The following is a 20,454-nucleotide window of genomic DNA, read 5'->3' on the forward strand; positions in this document are numbered from 1 at the left end:
TCTAGAATACAGCCACTAGGAGTGGAGAGAGAGAGAGGGAGATTCTATACCCACTTTGCGCCTTAAAGGGATAGCTTTACTTTAATAAATCCAAAGTGCAGACTGTATTTCTTTCATGGAAATAAAGCTATCTTTGGCAAAATGTATATAAAAGATAGAGTCTGATGAACATTTCCTAAGATGAGTTTGATTATGTAGACACATTTAAAAAAAAATCCTAAGGATTCAGTCTTTTGATCTAGCAGTGATTTAGTAGACTTTAATAATTTAAAATAACTTTGAAATTGTTCCTTTCAACAAAGTCTCTGAAGGTACATACATGAAAAACACTGAAATAAGTCTAGGAGTTTATAAATATAGGGAACTGTGTCATTTATTTAACCCAGCAGATAAAAAATAGCAAAATATGACATCACAGTTGTCTAAGTATAGGACAAAAATCTGATTTAGAATCAGGTAGAGGTTTTCCTTCTATAACTCTAGTGAGTTCAGATGTACTCAGAAAAACATAACAAGTGAAGGCAATGTCAAGATAAGTAAAATTTCAAATCCTCAGGTAATTTTGAAATGAAATGAGTTTTCAGTTGGAAGATTCATTGATAAGAATAATTCAAAAGATATCATTAAAGCCATAATTTAGGAACCCTGTTTCATTAGTTCTCAAAACTAAGTATTGATTATACAAGGTAAACACGACAAGGCTGAATGATAAAAAAAAAAAACAACTGACATTTTGTGTTCTCTCTCACTGGAAACAACCAGGTATATGCTGCTGACCAGAATACAAACTGCTCAAAGTGAGGCAGCTGGAAAAGATTATGTGGGTTAAGGCGCTGCCCCAGGGGCGGAACATATCACGATGTCACATCTCTCTTCTTGACGACCACAACTTTCACGAGAATCAGCCTGAGCCTTAGGGAACAAATTCAGTTACAAATACTAACTTTTGTTAAAACTCCAAGCAAACTATCAAATCAACTTCATACCTGGAACCTATCTGAAGTTTTCCGTGTTTCCCAGACACAGCGGAGTGAATGATTTTCACTGGGAATTTCATCTTAGAAAAATGCTCATGTGCATTTCTATGCATATAATTATGGGATATACTAAGAAACCACCTAGTTTTCATTAGGGGATGTTAAATAAATCACAATTTAAGGATAATTCCTCTTTTGCCTCTGGTGCAGGCTTTAGGTTTTTGAAAACATAAAATCTATAGAATGACATAAAGAGCTACAAATATGTATAAATACACTACTATATAGCTCCCATAATAAAAGATTTTTGGGGGTAAAATAAAAAAGGTTGGATTAGTATTCACCGTCTCCAACCTGCAATCCCAAGACATTGACTGTTATACAACTATGAAACAAAGACAAGGTGAAGGGTGAGAAACAACAGAAAGGACGGCAGAAAGGAAGACAAGGGCTCAGCAGGATAGAACCTGCTCCGGCTAGCTGGCCCGGCTTTCCCCAGCACCTTTCTGGTACCAGTTCTGGGTTTTTCCTTTAATGCAATTCACATCATCTCTCCAAGAGATGAATCTCCCTTTAAGGAAAGCCAAGCCAGCATCCAGAGGTAACGTGCAGAACCGTAAATGAAAAATGTCCACGTCTAGCAGGCAGACAAGCAAAGGAAAACCAGCTGTCAGTTTCAGACGCTCCTAGCTGTAACCGGGTTTCAGGTTTCTCTTTGCCTCTGTCTCTGCCTATCTCTCTCACCATGTCTCCCTCAATAATACCAGTTTTCTAATCACTTCAAATCACAAATACGTTCTCCATCTGTCCTTGTGAAATAAATGCTGATGAAACAGAAAAACAGAGTGCGATACTCACAACAATGAAGAATTCCTACACATGCCGTTCCATTTTCTTGCTTTTAAAAGATGGAAGGTTAATTTAGAAAGCCTTGCAGAATTAGAAAAATAAGGGGGAGGGGGATTCCACCCACACAATCCTCCAGCCCACCGCAAAGGACCCGAAGTCTTGCTGACGTCACAGATTCATGAATGGATGTAAATTGGGCTGGTTTAGGATTCCGCACAGACTTCGCTGTGGTGTGTGCCGTGAAAAAGAAAGGGAGGGTCCAGAGCAGCCTCGGCCAATAGGCTTCAGGCAGTCATGGCCTGCCTTCTTTTAGAAGGAATCTGGTCACAGAATAAACAGACTCCACCAATCAGGCGTCTGCTACTGCCTTAGGACAGACCGGCAGCCTGAGAAGGGTGTGTGTGTGTGAGTGTGTCCGCGCGCGCGCGCGTGCGTGTGTTTCAAGCTGTGATAGTCATGAGAACAGTATTATTGCTATTGAATGAAGGAATCAAAAATAGAATTTCGGTGGAATCAGTGCTACCAAAAGTGCATATAGAAGATAACGGCAATCTTTTATTCATTAGAGCTATTTTCTTTAACCCTTTTCTTGCTGTTCTACAATGTGCCTGATCTGATGTGATAAAAACAAATCAGAGAAGTAAGTTTCTAAAACTGGTGCCCAGTAGACACATATGCCTTGCACACCAAGACTTGTAAAAGCAAAATAGTAGAGGAAAAAAATGGGAATAATAACTTAGTGATTAAGGAAATATATAAGAAAACATTACATAAATGTAATTGTTTTGTAGAATAATATCACCTTGCTGACATTTGTGATGAATCAAAAGTAGGTGTGGAAGAATAATTTACTGCTACATTTAAATAAGGGTAGCACATTTCCTCATTGGTTTATTAAACTTCTGATATTCAATCAAGGCACAGCTCCAAAAGAGCTTTTTTTTTAAGATTTTTTTTTATTGAGTCAGTCATTTTACCAAAAGAGCTCTTAATGTTTCTTTGAGCAAATTTTGGTTTTAGTAAGATGCCTTATTACTAATAACAAAAAAGCTGTATTAAATTCCCCCAAAGAGCTCATAACATTTGAAGTTTTTCTTATTTTAAAGATCTTAACACTTTTATTGAAGTATAATTGATATACAAAGAACTACATATATTTAATGTGTACAGTTTGATGAGCTTGGATCTATGCAAACACTCATGATACTATAATCATAGTCAAGGGAGTAGACTTATTCAATATTTCCCAAAGTTCCTTGTGTTCTTTGGGTTTTTGTTATTATTGCTGTTAGTTTTTGTGTTAAGAACACAACACGAGAGCCACTTCTTAGCAAATTTTGACATGCACAGTACAATACCATACTGTTAACTATATGGAAATGGGTTGTATAGCAGACGTCTAGAACTTACTCACCTAGTATAGCTGAAACTTTATACACATTGAATAAAAATTCCCCATTTCCCTCTCCTCCAGCCCCTGGCAACTACTATTGTATTCTCTGCTTCCATGAGTCTGACTATTTTAGATATGTTATGTAAGTGGAATCATGCAGTATGTCTTTTTTTGTGACTGGCTTATTTCACTTAGCATAATGTCCTCCAGGTTCATCCATGTCATCATAAATGGAAGGATTTCTTTTTTAAGGCTGAATGATATTCCATTGTATACACTGTATATATTTTCTTTACCCATTCATCTGTCGATGGACACTTGGCTTGTTTCCATATGTTGGCTACTGTGAATAGTGGGGCAATAAACATGGGAGTGCAGATATCTCTTCAAGATCCTGATTTCAATTCTTTTGCATATATACTCACAAATGAGAGTGCTGGATCATATGGTAGTTCCATTTTTAATTTTATGAGAAATCGCCTAATCGTTTTTCATAGCTGTTGCACTGTTTTACACTGGCATCAACATTGTACAAGGATTCCAATTTCTCCACAACCTTCCCAATACTTGTTATCTTTCTAAAAAAATAATAGCCATCTTAAGAGATGTGAGGTGATATCTCACTGTGATTTTGATTTGCATTTCTCTAATAATGATGTTGGGCACCATCTTTTCATATACCTATTGGCCATTTGTATGTCTTCTTTGGAGAACTGTTCAAGTCCCTTGCGCATTCTTGACATTGGTCTTGGCAATGATTTCTTCAAATGACACCAAGAGCATAGACAACAAAAGCAAAAATAGACAAGTGGGACTACATCAAACTAAAAAGTTTCAATCAACAGAATGACAAGGCAACCTACCGAATAGGAGAAAATATTTGTAAACCATGTATCTGATAAAGGGTTAATACATAATACATAAGAAACTCATACAACTCAGAGGCAAAAAATAAAATAACTTGTGAACTTTTTTGCTCTTCACTTTAAATTTTTTCAAAGTTACACAAAAGTAGAGATTAATATAATTTACTGCCTTTGTACCCCATAATTTCACTTCATAATTACCAACAATTTACTAATACTGATCACAACTTTTTTAAACTTGGGAAATGGCTTCAAATCCTTGAAACTGGAACAACAGTGGTTAATATAAGGCTATGGTTATAAGGTGTCCAGTGACCAAAAACATTCTGAACAGATATCTACTGTATCTCTCAATCAGATTATTTGTACAGCCGAGAGAAGAAAAGTGGTTGCCTGTTCCTGTGTGGTTCTGAAGGGTTCAAACCTGACACTAGTAAGTACTTCTCACTGCTTACCTTATTTGGGGAAAAAAAAACTTTCCAGGATTACTTTACACACAGCAAAGATGTTCAGTATACTGTTCTATATACTCAAGCAATAGAATATTATTGGCAAACAACATATTCAACAAATTTCTGTAAAGGAGCTTACTGTAGAATATCATTATGGAAAAGACAGACGAAAGAAATTTACCCATGTGAGATGCGTGTGCTCAAGACCAGTACAGTACTGGTACGTTCCTAGTAGGCCTGAGTGCACCACACTGACCTGTATCAATCAATATGTCTCTGTCCCAAGATTATTTTAGAACCTACAAATGGAAAGAAGACATCTCTGTTTCCTTCAATACTAACCAAAGCCAATAGAATACACTGAAAGAACTGGATTTAAAAAAAAACAAAAACAAACCTTCCAAATAATACAGACTAACTAATAGAGAGGCAACCTCTTTGTGGAACATGTCAATGAGGTGGCCAGATCTGTTACAGAAGCTAACGTGTTCACTGTAAAGTTTGACAGCAACATCATTACTCAGTCAGTTCGCTAGGAATCAGGATAGGTCTCTGAAGGAATTCAACAAAACAGAGTATATAAATGGTTCTAGTAACAGCCACTTAAGATGTTGGCTTAATATATAATCTGGCAAATAAAAATTAGCTGCTTCTACAGACTTGCCATTTTAGTAAGATGAACTTAGTCTGGGTTAGCATGCCTCCTCATAAGCACAGAAATATCAACTGTGCCAACAAAAATTTCTCTACGTCAGATATCATGGGAAATCACTGGGAAGATAAGTTGTATCCCCAAACTACAGAAACTGCACAGATTATTCTTAGAGGAGGCCAGTGTTATTGTGGGGACAGAATTTGGAAGGTAGGGAGAGGGGGCCATGAAAAATGAACGTCCTAGAGCAACACTTCCTGAGAATTTCCTGTAATGATGGAAATGTTCTATAATTTTCACTGTCTCTTACAGTAGCCACATGTGGCAACTTAGCATTTGAAATGTGCGTTTATAACTGAGGAACTGAATTTTAAATTTTATTTAATTTTAATGAATTTAAATTGAAAAATAGTCACATATGGCTGGTGGCTACTGAACGGAACACTGCAACTCTAGAGATATTAAACCAAGTCCCATCATCACAAGTAACTTTTCATCTCAGCATGTGGGATACTATGTATGGAGGACTGCAAAACCATTATCAAAGTGCGTAAGCTCTTTCACAAACCAAATGAAACGCTTCAAATTTCAATAATGACCAGAAGATGACTATGGTCTCCTTTCTCAAGAAAATATTAAAAACTCATTATCAGGAAAAAATTTAAGAAGTTTAGGTACAATATTCTGCTATATAAATATGAGCAACTCTAGAGTTGGATTTTTTCTTCAGAAAAAAAATTTTTTTTTTTAAGGAAAATGACTCATTTAAACCAGAATCTAAGAGAAGTCCAAAGTAGTATAACCCAGTGGCAATTTTTGTCATAAATACCAGGAAAAAGAAAGAGTATAATGACCTCAATGCTAATGCATGAAGCTTCAGATTTCCTTCACAGGTAACCAGCATGGTTCAAAGCTAGTAAAGAGATCTGGGTTCAAATCCTCACTCTGTCGTTTATTAGTTAATGTAAGTTCAGATAAACCTGAGTGTCAGTTTCTCATTATTAAAGTGCAGATGAAATGTACAGTGTGGGGAATATAGTTATTAATAATGCAATATCTTTGTATGGTGATGAAGGTGGTCAAAAGGTACAAACTTCCAGTTATGTGATAAATAGGTGCTAAGGATAAAATGGACAACATGATTACTATAATTAGCACTGCTGTATGTTACAGATGAAAGTTGTTAAGGGAGTAAATCCTAAGAGATCTAATCACAAGGAAGGAAAAATATTTGTCTTTTTTTTCCTTTTCTATGTATATAAAATGATAGATGTTAACTTAACTTATTGTAGTAATTTCGTGATGTATGTGAGTCAAATCACCTCAAACTCATACAGTGTTGTATGTCAATTATATCTCAATAAAGCTGGAAGAAAAATAAAGTGGGGATAATAATAGGCTTTGCCTATTATGTGAAAGTTAAATAACACATGTAAACACCTCAGCAGAGTACCTGCATATACAAGGTACTCAGTGAATGACACTGGTAATTGTTTTTGTTTTATGATCGTTTTAATTTAAATACCATGGGCCCTTCTACTCTCTTAACAAAGGAAATTTCAGTAACTATGTAGATTCAGGAATAAAAGACACAGAAAAGAATAAACAAAATAAAGCTTTATTTTGCTTATGATAAAGCTTGAACAGACTTTTGCTGGACATTTTAAAAAGATGTACTAGTGACACATCTTCCAAAGAAAAGCCTATCCAAATCATTTTCCTTTGGGAGGCTGGGGAATACTCTCTGAGGTCCTGAATTCAGGTGAGAGGGGGAAAACTGTCACGAAGTTAAGCGAAGGTGAACAAAAATTCTCTTTATCAAAAAAAAAAAAAAAAAAACCCAACTAAATTTTTCTACAGAAAGATGTAGTTTGTATGAACTAATACATTAAACAATGTGTCTAATAGGTGAGGACACTAGTCAGAATTCTCCACTGCCATACCAGAACTCTGACCCTAACTTTCCCTGTTTTCAAAGTCTATGGCTCCTCAAACAAGTTTCAATATTCAAAGACCTCAGCCAACTATTACTTCAACTTTGTTGTTGTTGTTATCTAGCTGTAATTAAATGTTTATCTGAGAAAATAATATTTAAGAAACATCTAGGGAAAAACATATAAGTATTACTAAAATCTGTCCTTGCAACAAGGGAGATCATCAGAAAGCTACATGCTACCTAAATATCATTAGCCTGGTACTCCTTAGCAGAAGCATTATTACTGAGTTACACTTCTATGTTATGGCCTTAATTTCATCAAGAACTATTATAAGGAACAGTCATACCGCCTTTACATTCTCTATTATCTTGCATGACGTCTCACATGTAATAAATTCACATGAGGAATTGGTTTTAGAACTCAGGACCAGGGGAAAGTTTTCTGTTCTTAAAGAATTATTAGGCATCTACCTTTTAGATGACAGCAGTGTAATCCACTGAAATGCCATTTTTTTTTTTTTTTTTTGTCCTTGGTGGGAAGCTCAGAGCCAACTTTATGCTCAAATCTATCAATCTATCTGTATCTATATACAGTTTATTTTAGCTTTTCATGGTTTTCATTTTTGTTTTATCTTCCTTGTTTGGGGTTTGATTTTCCCTTTGTTAACCTTGCTATATATATATATATATTTCGTGATAAGCACTTCAAATCTTTTTAGAAAAGGTAGACTACAAATAAAAAATTTATACTAAATACATATCTATTAACTTTTAAAAAGATGAAAGCCTCATGTTAAATTCTACAATCATCTATCTTTATGATAAAAACCCTAAAAATACATGTAATTATGGCAAACTTTGAAGAATATTGTGAGTTAAGTGGATTTGAAGTCTAATATTTTTTAATCAAAGGATAATAAAACATCTAGTTAACTGGAGAAAAGTAATTGCTTAGAGAGTTTATATGCTTTTTAGAAGTAAATCTTAACAGCTTAATGAAGTTTTAATGTATTATCCCTTGTTGAAAGGATGATTACAAACAAGGGATGTAAGAATTCTCTGATTGATAATGAAAATGCACTAAAATTAAATCAAAAGCAAATGGATTTCTCAATAAAATATTTAACATCCCTGAAATACACCACTCCATAACATACACATTCTGGCAAGTTACATAAACCAAACCATTGTGGGACTAAAAATAATATCTTCAGTAATAAAGGCACTTTACATATTGAAAGAGTAAAAAATGCTTTATATATTGTTTTATTCATCCATATAGAATTCGTAGTACTTTCTGAGAGGTCATGTAAAAAAGTTAACCATTTAACTTCTATTCTTCTGATTCCATTTTCATTTCCCCCTTCTTTAGCAAGATACAAGTTGGCATTTCCACTTTAGCCTCATAATGCATGTAACACAATTGAAGATCAAAACATAGAAATAGTGAAAAATTGCCATTATTTTAAGTCTAGCCCTGCATCTTCTTCATTTGAGAAAACCATCTCTCCTCCACTCTCAGTGCAAGTGGTTCAGATGAAGCCAACCCCACCTGAGGGTAGGGCTTCAAGAGTGAACATGTAGCACAAAGCTGGCCAACTCACCTGGTGGGTCATAATGATCAGTGAAAAGACAGACACATGATCTCAGCCAGCCAATGAGAATCATCCATGTTCTCATGATGTTTGCTACAACTATTGGGGAGAAGGCATATCTGTTTAACTGGGACATGAGCTATAAGGTATGTAGAGAACTGTCATCTTTGTCCATAGATAGGGCAGAGGAAAGCAGATATGAGAGATAAAGGATTCCTGACAAAAGTAACTGAGCATCTAACTTCAGTCCTGTCTAAAGCTAGTTACTCTGCTAGATCTCTCAATTACATAAACCAATTAATCCATTCCCTCCCCATCCTTTTTTGGGGGGCCTAAACCAGTTTGATGTAAGTTTTTTGTCACTGGTAGCCAAAAGAGTTCTTATTAATACAATGTCATTAATTGATTCTCTTCTGTCATACTCAAGACACCCCAATATCAGATTCCCTGAACTATGAGAGTCCCTTTTTTGACATTAATACTGCCAACACTTCACTAGATTAACTTTCAAATTCTGTTTTCTCACTCTCACATAGTATTTGTACTTCATTATTGTCTTTGTCACGTTCAACATTTTTAAGACCCAACATTTCTTCTCAATAGCAAGCTCTATCTTTGATATTTTAAAGTCAGTGACTTTTATCAACTTTACTATATGTCAAGTATTGTGCTAAGAGCCCTATATAAATATCTCATTTAATTAATACAATTTTGAGTAGGTATTTTAATCTCCATTTTAAGAGGAGGAATGTGAAACATAGGAAGGCTAAATAATTTGAAGTCACAAAGCCAGTTTGAAAAAAAAAGGGCATATGATTGAACTGTTATGCTGTACACCAGAAATTTACACGACATTGTAAACTGACTATATTTCAATTAAAAGAAAAAAGGGCAGCAGTTTCCAGAACCTATGCTCTCATTATACTAGTCTGCCTATAAGAGAAAAATAACTGGGAGTCTCACACAAGAAGCATCCAAACAATTGGATATGTTTTCTGGGGAATATGTATAATTACCCATTTAAAAAGTTACTGAAGAAGTCCATTTGAAGGGTATGACCCACAGGCCTGTGAATAATCCACAGGCCTGGCAGCCTGATCTGTGATAGTGGTAAGGATAGTAACAGGCAAATGAAAAGCAATCTGTTAGAAATTATTTCATGAAGTAGATTGTTCAGGACCACCTAGGCAGACTATATGCAGAGAGCTCCAGGAAAAAAAGAGATACCTGAAATATTTATTTTTGATAGACCCAGATATTTGATATATTTGTTTTAAAGAATCAAAGTTGTTGTTGTTGGGAAAATAAGAATTTAACAGAACACATTATCCATAAATTACACAGTTAGACCTGTTTTAATGATTTTGACTCAGTATGGCAAGAGGTAATTTTTTAAGTGCTTGGGGCCATAAAGATCTAACACGTAATAATCTCATAAATTTACGGAACAAAGGTTATTTTCTCCTAAGAAGGCGATACTCCAGATGCACCACCAGAAAGAATACACTGAGAACTAGAGGTAGGGTGTCAGGAAGACAACCACTGCAGTGAAAGAACTGTTGTTCGATCTTTCCTTCAACAGAAGCTATTAAAACATAGCCAGTTTCTTAAAATGTTAAACATACACCTACCATATGATATAGTTATTCCACTCCTAGGTAATTTACCCCAAGTGAATGAAAGTCCATATGAAAATTTATACACAAATCTTTATAGCAGTTTGATCAGTAATAGTCCCAAAACGAAAACAACATAAATGTCCATCAACAAGTGAATGAACAAACAGTGGTAAATCCACACAGTGATAAAAAGATATGTACTATTGATACATGCTACAACACAGATGAATCTAAAAGTAATCATATTGTATGAAAGAAACCAGATAGCTCAGTGTAGAGTGCATGCTTAGCATGGCTGAGGGCCTGGGTTCAATCTCCAGTACCTCCATTAAACAAACAAACAAAAAAGACTATATACTTTATGAATGTATATATAGATAATACTAGGAAATGCAAACTAAAGTACTGTGACAGAAAACAAAATTATGCCAGGTAAAGGGGAAGGTGGCACAGAAGGAAGACAAAGGGGCCTGAGGAAGCCTCTGGGGGTGCCACATGTGTTCATTATCTTGATTGTGGTGACAGGCTCATGGGTGTATCCTTATGTCAAAATGCATCAAACTGTACTCTTTAAACATGTGCAACTCATTGTATGTCAATTTTACCTCAATAAAGCTGTTAAGAAAATTGTTTTAAGAATATACAAACACATACAAGATTGCATTAATCTTTAAATTATTGCACACTTTTTGATATTTTTAAGGTAAAGAGTAAGTAATACAAGTAATAATTTTCAGTATGAGAATAAGAAAAACAAATGCATTTACATCCCTAAATATTTAGTATCTGTGTAATATGCCTTTTTTCCACTTTAAGGTGAACAAATATTTGCTAGATTCAAAAGGATGACAGAAAATACATTCTTTAACAGACTCACATGATATATAAAGGGGTTTTTGAGAAAGTATTTTTCAAACTGCAGTTGCAACCCATTAGTGGACTGTAAGATTAATTTAGTGGGCCATGACCATCATTTTAAAAATGAGATTAAATAGAACAGAATAGAAAATATTATATCCCATGTGCTGAAGTTAAGTATATTGTTTCAGGAAACTTGTTATATGTGTGTGTGTAATGGGATACTATGAAAGTTATATTTCTTACTATGAGTTGTGGTACAAAAAGTTTAAAAATTACTATTCTATAATAGACACATATAACACATACCTGTTTCTTCTTATTATTTATATCCCATATTATACACCATGCCTTTTGTGCTAAAATATCTTTTTTATGTTGTTTCTCTTTTAGAGGTTTGGATATCTAAATTCCAGAAATAATAACTGTGAATAAGTCTGGTCCTAGACATTCTTTGTAAACAATCTTGTACTTCATTTTACAATTTACAAAATATTTTAAAGTAAGGTAGGTGTTATTCTTATTGTATATGTGAGAAAATTAAGGTTCAGGAAGATTGGTTCATCTAATCTAGATCTATCTAAACTCTGTAACCTACTGACATTTACTTTTAAATTCTACCTACTACCTCTTGCCCCTCCTCCATTAAAGATTTGTCTACCACTCTAATAACTAAAATTTAAAGTGAATTTAAAAAGTGACAATGCAAAGATGAAAAAGCTTTAGTATCAAGGAGCTTTGGTAAGATGAATACCAACACAAAATGATGAAAGTGCTGAATTAGGCAGGAATACTTTACTTGATTTTGGAGAACAATACTGAAAGGAAGTTAACTGACATTTGAGGGTAGGAATATTCTTCCAGGCATAGGACTTTCCCACATGATGCAAAATGTTTAGAACCTCCCCTCCACCATGCCTGTAATAGCCCCAGTCTTTGCCAGAGCTAAAAACAAGTCCCCCACGTATTTGTCTCCGTAGGCACTAGTGGGTCGGGCCTGACTCAAATGTTTGAGACCTACAGGTCAGGCTAGAGTGGTGCTCTCTGCTGCCCTCTGTTGACACAGAAAAGTAAGATCAAGTCCTTAGCTGAAAAAAATGTGTCCTGTCCCTTAGAGAAAAATGTCCCAAGAACGAAGATGGGTGGCATTGAGGCTCAGTGAGAGCCCTGGGAATGTGGGGTGAGGCTGAATAAAGGCTGGGAGCCACTCTTCCTGGTCCAGACTACATCTAGGACTTGCTGTTTGCTTGTCTTTGGCAAGTTGGATGTTTGTAAAGGGAATAAAGGCTTGTCTTATACAAACACACCCTGTCCTTATGCAGTAGTTTGCTCAGGGCTTGAACTAAGCCTCTTCCCTTTCTGATAGAATGATCATTTTGGGCTGGGTGGTTACAATCAGTTATCAAAGGAGATAAACTTGAAAGGGAAGGATTTGGGAAAACTGGATATGCGAGAATAGGACAATTCTTCCAAGATAGTTCAGATCAAATCTAAACAGGTAAGGTACATACTAGTGCTTTTCATCTCCACACTGGATTATAGTGTGTAAGTGCAGCAGTGAAGGAACTGGAAGTCAGAGTAGAGAAGATGTTAACACAGAGTCAGTCAAATGTGGCTTGTTTTTAAAATGAGCCTTACACAACTATCCATAAATAAGATCACACTGTGTAGACTCACACTTAGCACTGAAGTCACTTCTTTATTACGAACACTAACGAAGGGAACAGAGAGGACAGAACCCAAAAATATTTCAGAGAAAGATCTGTTTCAAAGTTTCTCATAAATATAACTATATGTGATGTCCAGGGAATACACTTAAAACCAAATGATGAAGTCACTCTGGAAAGCTCTTGGTTTTCCATTACATGTAATCATGCTACCCCAAAAAGACAGAAGCTGCTACTAGTAGCAACCTGCCCCCAATCAATCAATCAACCTATATCTATAATATATATTTTAAAATTTTACTACTTCATAGGTTCCAATATAGTCTCCTGAACTAGGTTTAGGTTTAAAGTTTTACATGTAACATTCACTACGCAAGCAGTAAGTAGATGGAGCAGGGTAATGGTAGGGAGGGGACGTTGGACATACTGCTTACTTACATGCTCTGGAAAATCAATATATAAATAACATATACATCTTTTTATTGAATGCCATCTATATTCAAGATACCTTGACATGTGCTGTGAGGTATACATATAAGGATAAGTCGCAGATCCTGATCTTAGCCTATTTCACTAGATAAGATAGAAAAACAATAAACAGTGAAATAAAAAAAATTACAGTTGCTTAAAAACATAATAGAAGGCATAGTGGTGGAAACTGTACCACAGTATACAATCTCCTCCCTTTCCTTTCCATTACAGAACCCCCTCCTCCACCTCCACTCTTAAAGTTTTAGGTGGACATACATGTCACGCTGGTAAAGACTTCTCTATTCTCCTGGCTATAGATGTGACCACAGGACTAAATTCTAGCCAATGGGATTTGAACAGAAGTATGTTTGTAACTTCCAGGTCTTCTTGGAGATGAAGCTGCTCGTCCTGGACTCTCTCATGTCCCATGTGAATGAGCTTCTACCGTGCAGATGATAGTACCCCAGGCAATGGCAGAGCAACAAAACAGAAGTAGCCTTGGGCTTTGAATGTTCTGGTGAATCAGTTATCCATCTGTCTTGGGGTACCTGACTACTCTAGGATGGTTAATGAGGACCAAAATAACATTATTCCCTTTTTGAGCCACCAAAAATTTTTTGAGACTGTTACTGCTGCTTAGTCTGTATCCCAACTAATACATCCTGTTACCAGGTGGTATATGGTTACTTCTTAAATGAGATAAATAAGCAATGATTGTTTGATACAATCATTGAAATACTGACTCAGAGAATCAAGAAGCTGGGAAAAACCTTAAAACTACTACTCTGTCCTCCTTTTTTCACATATGAAGCAACTGTGGCTCAGAGATTTGTCCAGGGTCTTAGAACTTGTAGCAGAACCAGGAACTGATTCTGGAGCTCCTGAATGTTGTTCGCATTTTTTGTGGGATAACAGTGACCACTAATGGCCTATTTTTCTTGGACAGTCAGTTAAGATTCTTTCAGTACTCCTGGGACATAGAATACTGTCTTTGGTTCTAAAGAAAGGTCAACAAGAATTTTAAAAATCACGTTTTGTTTCAAAGGTATCTGCAATCTACCGCAAGAGAAAATACTACCTTAACTAAAACAAGGACAAACAAGCAAGATCCAACAAGATACAAATGTAAATGTTCGTGAAAGTATTATAGAAGCAGTCCATCTCCTGATAACAAGTGCTTTGGAAGTACAGAAAATATGATTCAAGAATACTTGAATCACTTAAGTACTCTATTGGAACCTAATTCAACATGCAAGGGGCTGGGAATGTATTTTCAAGTCTCATGAAATTCTTCTCTTCTCTTAGCCTGCAAAATTTTAATGCTTTAATCTTTTAAAAACCAGCTGTGAAGGCTGGGGAATCTCTTCTCTGTTGGCTAGCCAACAATAGCCCTTCTTCACCAGAAACCTTCTCCTCTAAGCTGTATTCTTGCTGAGGAGGATGAGTTAATGCACACTTCACTGTAAACACACAGCTTGCTGTTGAGCACAGGAAGGGGCAGTTTTAGGGAGATATGAAAGGAAGAAAGAGGAGAGGGTCACTAAGAAGAGTTAACTTCATTTATAATAGGTCAATAAAAACTTGCTGAGTGCTCAGTATGTACTTGTGTTGAGCTGAGATCTTGCTGATAAACACATAGTCCCTGCCCTAAAGAGCCTTGCAGTCTAGAACTGGCAACTTTCCTTTGTTAATATATGTTTACACAGAGAATTTAATCTGGAGTGGAATAAAGGGCATAAGAATGTTTAACCTTCCCAAATCTTAATCGATGGAGCAGGAAAACCCACTCTAGGCCACCTTCATTTTGTCCCTGAATTCCAATTTGTTCTTCTTCATTTTGAGGTGATCTTAAGAAAGGAAGCCATTGCTTACAGTTCCTTATTTTCCCTACGGTTTCTGGTTGCTTCTAGTTCAGAACAACCTGGTCTCTTTGCCATCAAAAATCATCATGAGCTTTAAACTGACCAGAGTAGCAAGTGTCCCTCTTCCCACCTCAACACCCACAACCATGAGGCCTATCTTACAGCCACCCCTCCTGGCCTACAGGACAAAATACCACCTGTCATTTCAGTTTGGGAACAAAAGCAGGCATGTCCCCAGATGCCCTGTGGTGGGGTTGCTTGCCCCTTCATGAACGGACTACAGACAATGCTTAACCAACTATGGGGGGGGTGTTATGATCTAAAGACATTCACTGCAAATACTCTTGAGACCCCGACTAGCCCTCAATTTTAAAATTAGCAAAATGAAGCCCCACTGAAGAGCACTCAAAATGGAAGCGGTGGCCTAAAAAGGCCACATTTTCTTTGCATATATTTTTAGTCTGTTAAATTACTCAAGGCTGTGTATTAAATGGTCATCATTCAAAAGGCCACTCCTCTAGAAAGGAGGCTGGTTGTCTCAAAGTGGCTTTCACTGTAAATATAAATAGAGGTGGTGGTGGTGGGAGTAAGAGTCCCCAGAATAGGAGAACATGCTATAACAAGTAAACCCTGCAACACTGAAAAGTGCATTTTCCCAAAAAGAGTATATGTTGGAGCTTACTTCTTAACTGGGCTGTGAAATACTTACAGACCTCACCCTGAATTTACATTTCGGGAGTAGCTTCCATCACAAAGCTCTTCACCTTTAGGGCAAGTTCCTTTATATTGTCCCTTATAAATGCCTGATTACATTTTGAACCAAATCAAATGCTTTCTGTTGCTGCCACCTACTGAAAACTTGAAAAATGTTTGAAAAACTTAAAAGAGAAAATCCAACACAATATATTACTGAAGAATAATTTACAAGTCAGACAAGTAGAGTGAGATCAATGTTATTATGCTTTACTTCTAATTAAACTACTAAATTATTCCAGAACCCTGAATGATGATCAATAAGATAATGCTGCATAAAGAAATACTCAATAAGATACACAGAACAGTATTAAGTAACTTTTTATGCTTGACAGATACACACACACGTGTATATATACTTATGTACGTATACCACATATATGTATGTCAGTTTTTTCCTCATCTATCTTCTATGCAAAAAGTAGTGTATCCTCTGTGTTGAGAAAAACCCAATTCAAAGCACAAAATACACTGTTACTAATTTGAACAGTTGTGAATTCAAAAATTATCAGCATAAACATACAAATAAGACAAGGGGCAGAGGAAAAAGTTCACAAACAGGCAATTCACCAAAAATGATATGCAAGGGACAATAAAAAATGTGCAACTTCAGTATCAAAGAAATGCAAATTAAATCAAAAGGAGATCCAGTTTCTCCTTTCAAAGTGGCTAAGATTGCTTTTTTATGGTAATATACTGTTTAGGGAAGGGTGTGGGAAAACAGACACTGCTGATGATTAAATACTTGTTACAACTTTTTTGAAGTACAGTTATTTGGTAGCAGATATCACTAGGCTTAAAATGTATTCTTTGATCCAAAATTCAACTTCAAGGAATTTATTTTAAGCAAATAATCAGGAATTTGCAAAAAGGGTCTAGCTATGAAGATTTCATCACATAATTATTTAAAACATAAACCACTGGGAACAATAAAATAACTCTAAAGGAAAGTTTTGTTAAGTAAAGCATGGTTAAACTATACAATGGAGTATTTAAAACCTTTATAAACTGCATATCAGAATTTTAGGAGGAAGATGGCGGAGTAGAAGGACGCTCGCAGGTCACCCTCTCCCACAAATACACCAAGACCCACATCTACAGACCCACTCAGCCAACCAGAGCACCTGTGGAACTCCAACAGAACATCGCCCTCTTCAAAAGATAAAGACGCCAAAAATCTGGTAGGAGAAAAGGAAAAAAATAAGAACAAAAGGCAAAGCAGCGCGGGACGGGTCCCGCGGGGAGGGAGCGGCAAAGGAGGACTGGCGCTCGCTCTCTGGGTCTCCCCTCTCCAACTGAGAGGCCAGTGGGACGGAGGGGGAGCCTCCGAGGCTCGGATCTGTACAGAGCAGTCCCTTGACTAACAGAACTAAGTTAAACGGGCACAGAGCGTCCCCCCGACACCCAGCCTGAGACGCGGGCCGGCAGCGGCGGGCTGGGCCAGGCTGCACAAGCCGGGCGGAGGACGGAAGTGGCTGCACAGAGGCAGCCCCGGGGGAACGCAAGGGGCTGCACGCCGTGGCTGTGGGTGCACAGGGCAGAACAACCTGGGCCCTCCATAAAACAGCAAGGTTGATGTGCTCTCGGGGGAAGGGTGCACACCCCCATCTCTGAGTGTTCGGGGGGAAGAGAGGCGGGGCTCAGGCACAGCCGCCATATCCTCCGCGCTTAGCACTCAGGCAGGGGGCGGGGGCGAAACCTGCATCCGCACCGAAGGGCTTAGCAGCCTCAAAGGCCAGACTGAGACTGGCCTGCAGCCCGGGGCAGATAGGATCCTTCCATCCTGGTCCCTCAGAGAACTTGCTCCACAAAGACAAACAAGGAGCTGGGTTTTGGCTCGGAGCAGGGACAAGTCTGTCCCTCGGTCTTCCCAGAGCCCACCCGCGGAGCGCCGACCAGGGCGGAGTGCGCAGCCGCACAGAGCAGCGGAGCTACCTGCGGAGCAGGTAGAAGGAGAGCGGCCCCCCCGCCTTTCGGGCAGGAACACAGCCCCTGGCCGAGGTGCTGGGAGGGGGCATGACCCGCCCTCCTACCTGGCCAGTCTGCAACATCTGACTGCTGCATCCGGAGGGGCAGCGACCCGCCCACCCACAGCAGAGGAGAGCTGCACCTGACCCAGTGTTAGGAGGAGGCGCTATCTGCTTGCCGACAGGTGCTGGGAGCAGCACAGAAGAGGGCGCCAACGGAGGGCCTCTGAAAACAGCAAGCTGAGCTTCCAAAACAGGACGAAGACAGAAAGACTTCACATTAAAAGCACACAGACTCCAGGAGAACACCGACAAACCGCCCCCCCCCCCTTTTTTTTAAATCTGTTTTTACCTGTTCTATTTTATATTACTCTCTTAATTTTTACTTCTTAATTCATTTCTATTTCTCTTGGGTTTTGATGTCCTGCTATTGATTAGACACAGGTTTCAAATACATCTATTCATCTCCCCCCCCCCCCTTTTTTGTAAAGGTTTTAAAAGGACGTCTCAACCCGATTAATACTCTGCTTCAACTCACTCGTCTATTATTCATTATACACTGTTTTCAAACCCTCTTTCTCCCTTCTTTTAAAATTCTTTCTATTTTTTTTTCTTTTTTTCCTAAGTTCTATTCCTAAATAGGCATTAGATAGATAAAATCCTTAAGGACCAAAATAAACAACTGATACTCCATAAACCACAGTGCCAAAGAGGTATGAGCAAGATGAAGAAGCAGAAAAACCTTTCCCAATTAAAAGAACAAGAGAAATCCCCTGAAAGAAAGATCAACGAAATAGACATTGATAGCCTACTAGATCAAGATTTCAAAAAAGGAGTGATCGAATTGCTGAAGGAATTAAAAGAGATAGTGTTTAGAGATATAAAATATGTCAAAAATGAAATTGAAGCTATAAAGAAGAGCCAAGTAGAATGGGTAAACTCATTGACAGAGATGAGGAATGATCTAATAGCTGTGCAAAGCCGACTAGATAATGCAGAGGAACGAATTAGTGATCTAGAAGACAGGGCAATAGAAAGCACCCATTCAGAAGAACTACAAGATAAGCAAATAAAAAATAATGAAAATAGCATAAGGGACCTATGGGATAATATAAAGCGTCCCAATCTTTGCATAATAGGGGTCCCAGAAGGAGAAGAAAGATCAAAGGGGATTGAAAAGGTTTTTGAAGAAATCATGACTGAAAACTTCCCAAACTTAAACAAGGAATCAGATATCCAAGTACAGGAAGCTCAGAGGGTCCCAAACAGGAAGAACCCAAATAGACCCACACCAAGACATATCATAATCAAGATGGCCAGAGTCAAGGATAAAGAAATGATTCTAAAGGCAGCAAGAGAAAAGCAAAGAGTAAGTTACAAGGGAACCCCCATAAGGCTCTCAGCTGATTTCTCTACACAAACACTACAGGCCAGAAGGGAGTGGCAAGATATATTCAAAGCCCTGAATGAAAAAAAGATGCAGCCTAGGATCCTTTATCCAGCAAGGCTATCCTTGAGGATAGAAGGAGAAATAAAGAGTTTCACAGACAAAAAAAAAGCTGCAGGAGTTTAGCAACACTAAACCCATGCTAAAAGAAATATTGAAAGGGCTATTCTAAATAGAAAAGCAGCAGGATGCTACAGAAATGAGAAACTCACAACTGGAAAGGTGATAACTCATGAATTACAAATAAAGTAAACATGAAATTATAAAAGAAGACATACAAATCACTGAGAGTGGGAGAGGGAGGCAGGGAAATATAGAATATCTTTTTCTTTCTTTTTTAAATTTTTTTAACAGTAGGATGGGTTTGAGATCATGTTACTATCAGTTTAATAAAAACAGTTATAGTAATGGGTTGACAGATTTACAAAAAAGGGTAACCACAAGCCAAAAATTTACAAAGGAGTCACAAAAATTAAATAAAATCCATGATATTACAAAGGAAAATTACCAAACCACAAAAGGAAGAAGAAAGGAACAAAGAGGATATACCAATTCAACTGCAAAGATAAGTTCAAAATGGCAATAAACACACATCTATCATTAATTAGTGTAAATGTTAATGGACTAAATGCTCCAGTCAAAAGACACAGAGTGGCAGACTGGATAATAAAGCAAGAACCTTCAATATGCTGCATACAAGAGACCCACTTTAGGGAGAAGGACACATATAGATTGAGAGTGAAAGGATAGAAAAGGGATATTCCATGCAAATGGAAAAGCCAAAAAAGCAGGTGTTGCAGTACTGATTTCAGACAAAATAGACTTTAAAACAAAGGCCATAAAGAAAGATAAAGAAGGACATTTTATAATGATTAAAGGAGTGATACAAGATGAGGATATTACACTCGTTAATATATATGCACCCAATATAGGAGCACCTAAGTACATACAAGAATTACTAACAGAGATAAAGGGGGATATTGATGGGAATACAATCATAGTTGGAGATTTTAACACTGCATTAACATCACTAGACAGATCTTCCAGACAGAAAATAAACAAGGCAACAGAGAAATTAAATACTACAATA

The 20,454-nt window shown here is 37.2% G+C and overlaps 1 protein-coding gene across 5 annotated transcripts in view; it reads right to left on the reverse strand.

The window, feature by feature from the left end:
- Window positions 1-20,454, reverse strand: part of MAP3K13 (mitogen-activated protein kinase kinase kinase 13) — a 149,798-nt gene that overhangs the window by 79,118 nt on the left and 50,226 nt on the right. Inside the window, exon 1 of one of the 5 annotated variants that reach the window (XM_032482912.1) lies at window positions 1,836-2,425. The exons of the other annotated variants lie outside the window; for them this stretch is intronic. The gene's annotated coding sequence lies outside the window, so the exon portion shown is untranslated. Of the gene's footprint in view, window positions 1-1,835; window positions 2,426-20,454 lie in introns of those variants that run through there. 5 annotated transcript variants of the gene reach the window in all.

Source organism: Camelus ferus, chromosome 1 (genome assembly GCF_009834535.1).
Source record: "Camelus ferus isolate YT-003-E chromosome 1, BCGSAC_Cfer_1.0, whole genome shotgun sequence".
NCBI classification, from domain to species: domain Eukaryota; kingdom Metazoa; phylum Chordata; class Mammalia; order Artiodactyla; family Camelidae; genus Camelus; species Camelus ferus.